This window comes from Lepisma saccharinum, chromosome 1 (assembly GCF_977018435.1).
Source record: "Lepisma saccharinum chromosome 1, izLepSacc3.1, whole genome shotgun sequence".
NCBI lineage: Eukaryota > Metazoa > Arthropoda > Insecta > Zygentoma > Lepismatidae > Lepisma > Lepisma saccharinum.
The window spans coordinates 94,400,726-94,404,509 of record NC_139229.1 but is presented as its reverse complement, the minus strand read 5'-3'; the positions used below and the strand labels follow the sequence as shown (position 1 = coordinate 94,404,509).

At 43.7% G+C, this 3,784-nt stretch overlaps 1 non-coding gene across 1 annotated transcript; it reads left to right on the top strand.

Annotated features, from left to right (window-relative positions):
* Positions 1 to 82, top strand: TRNAL-AAG (transfer RNA leucine (anticodon AAG)). The gene has a single exon. It is a non-coding gene; the product is annotated as a tRNA-Leu (tRNA).
* Positions 83 to 3,784: the final 3,702 nt, after the last annotated feature.

Below are 3,784 nucleotides of genomic sequence, written 5' to 3'. Positions count from 1 at the left end.
GGTAGCGTGGCCGAGCGGTCTAAGGCGCTGGTTTAAGGCACCAGTCTCTTCGGAGGCGTGGGTTCGAATCCCACCGCTGCCAAATTTTTGTGACACATTGTTCAGACTACTAGCGTTCGCAGGATTATATTTTGGAGGGACTGAAATTTTAAAGGTGCATATTACATCATTTTAGAGGGGAGTTTGTACTTGCCAGTTTGGTTTTTCCAGAGTTATTTAATGCTTTTATTTTAAAATTTTGTTTTTCTGAAAATTTCGGTAGGGGCTGTAGCCCCTTCAGCCACCTCCCTGCGTACGCCAGTGGTTCATTCGCGTCTTATATACAGATACCTCTTGGTTAACCGCGATGACAATTAATGTTCATATTTGTGAAGCAAAATAAAGTATAAACAAATCAACGTACATTGTCCTATCTCGACTCGATTTCGTATCACACTATCCAGTGAATCTCTACAGCAAGCGAACGAAAGCAAGTCTCTGCGCAAGAAGCGACTCGAAGGGCTGGACCGACCGATTAACGCATGAAAGGGGAAGTGAGTGAATGGCGGGGGAAACGCGACTCCAACTACCAGCCGTTTGCAGCAGAGCACACTGCTTCGCCTCACTCGCTCGCTTTCTCTCCTTCTCTACGTTTATGCGCTGGCTTGCCCTACAGATTCCAGAGTTACAGATGGTCCAACGCGTTGTGAGGATCTTGCGATTTCGCTGCTGAAGGTTCCAGATTCGAATCCTGACCTGGGCATCGGTGTTCCTTTGGGAGTGCTGATCTAGACTTCATATTGTCAATATGGTGGATTCAATTGATTTAAATAATTTGGAGGGGGAGTTTAATATTGAAGTTTTGAAAGTAGTTTTTCATACACAAAAATTGAAAAATCGTTATTATCTAATTTCTTCAGATTTTTTTACGGACCGAAATCAGGAACACATTTTTCTTTGCCGAAAATAGGTACTTTTGAAATTAATTTGTTATACCACACCATTTGGTTCGGTTTCCAGGCAAATGAATAGTTAACTAAGGAAATGTTAAATTTTTGAGGTCTTATGTAATTTAATACGGTCTCCAGGTACGAAGAAGTGACTACCTGAGGAAATTTTGCCCCTCACTTATATGATAAATTTGCAATGGTGGAAAAGTCCAATAACTCCTGAAGCACAAGATATTATATAAATTACATATATGTATGTATAATGGCTTTCCCAAGAGCTCAAAATTAGCAACCAGAGGATGCAGAAACCAAAGGGTGATTCCCCCTTATCTCCCCTTTAAATACCACCCTGTAAGAACTGCAACGGGCTTTTTTATATACATCATCTAACAGTGTGTGCCAATAACTTCGTGTGTTTAAATATTTAGACGTAGAAAAATTCGATGTATACTCCTATTCCTGAAAAAATTCCAAGGAAGACATTTTTTTGCGACAAGTACATAGACAGAGGCGTATATCCTGAAATCAGTGGCGTAGCAACATATCGGGAGGCCCTGGGCGAGAAAAGAATGCGATGACCCCATTAACATAGATTCATACCTTTCGTTGGTAACGGGGGTTATTCGTCACATTGTTAACTAACTCTCACTTTTTAGACACTCTAACTTATTTAATATCCTTCTCCTTCGAGAAATAACACTCTTTCTACTCTTCCTGTCATAACACATTACACCTTGTTCTATTAATAACATACTGATAAATATATATATATAAAATTATTGTATTGCCCTAGCAAAGGGGAAACAACTGTAAACCAAGCTCGTTTCTGGTACACCGAAACGTTAACCAGTTCTGGGTTATATCGCCTCAATCATGTAAACACATTCAAAAAAGTTTTGCATCACCCGAGAAGTGATGAAAATAGTGTCCGCAACATGCCGAAGCGGACAGGAAACGATGAAGCAGAGCTCATTGTGCGAAGTATCGCGGTCGACGTGCAATACCGATCACCACAGACGTCTACCGCAGTCGGCAAGCGCATGCGTGTGTTCGAGCGTAGCACCAAGGTAGATGCCGAAGGTTAGGTAAATCTGTGGTTAGGTAGGTGTTCCTTGTGTCCAGTTAGCGAAGGCGAGCGAGTGCAGCTGTTTGCAAGGCATGCCTAGGCGTACGATAGTGCAGTTTGATCGGGCCAGGATCATCACCCTACTGTAGACTGCATGTCACAACGGGCTGTAGCTAAGGCTGTCGGAGTGGCGCAAAGCGATGTTTGTAGGACCTGGAAGTGGTATACAGACACAGGAACAGTAGCAGATCGTCAACGGACAGGTCGTCCACGGGTCACAACACCAGCACAAGACCGCTATGTACGATTCTCAGCTCGGCGACAGAATACCATGACGGCAAGGAACATCACTCATGCCCTCCAGGCAGCCTCTGGTGTGCGTGTGTCAAACCAAACTGTCCGTAACAGACTCCGAGAAAGTGGTTTACGTTCCAGAAGACCTCTCTGGCGCCAGTACCTATTGCCACGACATCGACTCGACCGTGTGCATTGGGCCCGTGCACATCGAAATTGGGGACCCGATCATTGGGCTCATGTGCTCTTCAGCGATGACTGTAGGCTCTGTCTAAGGCCAGATTCACGAAAAGGACGGGTGTGGAGAGGCCCTGGACTGCAGGAGCGGCTTCGTGGTGTCCAGGGTGTCCATCCATACCAAGGAGGAGGAATCATGGTGTGGGCAGGGATCATACTCGGACGTCGAACGCCCCTAATTCCAATTAGAGGGACACAAACAGCTGTTCGTTATGTCAGGGACATTCTTCAGACGACTGTGGAACCATTTCATCAGGAAATTGGTGATGAATCTGTCTTGGTGGATGACAATGTCCGTCCACAACGCGCACAGATGGTGCACGATTATCTGCAGGTGGCGAATATCCGTCGCATGCTCTGGCCAGCGCAAAGTCCCGACATGAATTGCATCGAATATGCATTGGCAATGCTAAAAAATGCCATTGCAAACCGTCCTGTGGCTCCCATAAATCTTCGTGAAGTTCTTCTTGCGGCACAGGACGAATGGGATCGCTTACCGCAAGATCACCTTGATCGTCACATCCTCAGTATGCCACAGCGTGTTCAATACCTTCTTTCAGCCAGGGGAGGACACACCAGGTGGTAGACAATGTTTCTGGTGGATCCCCTGTGACGAACAGTCTTCTTGTGGCAGTTACCTGTTTTTTCGCATCCATCATGAATTGTGCCATTTTCGTTTTAAACACATTTCTGAGAAAATTGTACGTTTTTTGTTCTCTTTTCATTCAACATGTCTTGTTCTTCATTTGTTTATTAGTAAACTTACTGTCATTGTCAATTAACCTTGTGCTTTATATATCTTTTGTCATTTTCCGTCCTGATGCAAAACTTTTTTGGCTGTGTTTATATTTGAAAGCATCAATAAAGGAGGAGGAAAAGAAAAACGAAATTCCGCGGATCTGACGCCCTGGTTTATTTTAAAGGCACCAGGGCATTTAATGCCTTACCCCTGGATGTATGCGGGTGGAGGTTGGTCGTCTTCAGGTGTTCTCCCCTTTTTTTTCGCTTTCTGGTTATTCGTCACTCCAGACGTTTCGCTAACAATTCAAATATTATAATACATGCCAGTTCTTTTCCTGAGTATTAATACATGATGCATTACTTTATTACATTGTAATTTATTTACTTTTTACAATTTTGAAAGTAAATTAAATAAAAATGCTCAATTAAACGAGGCCGGGTTACGACCTGATCAATACAGTCTTCGAGAGAGTTTCCACGTGCCTCAATTTCAGATTCTCCGCATCATTCAAGTTAT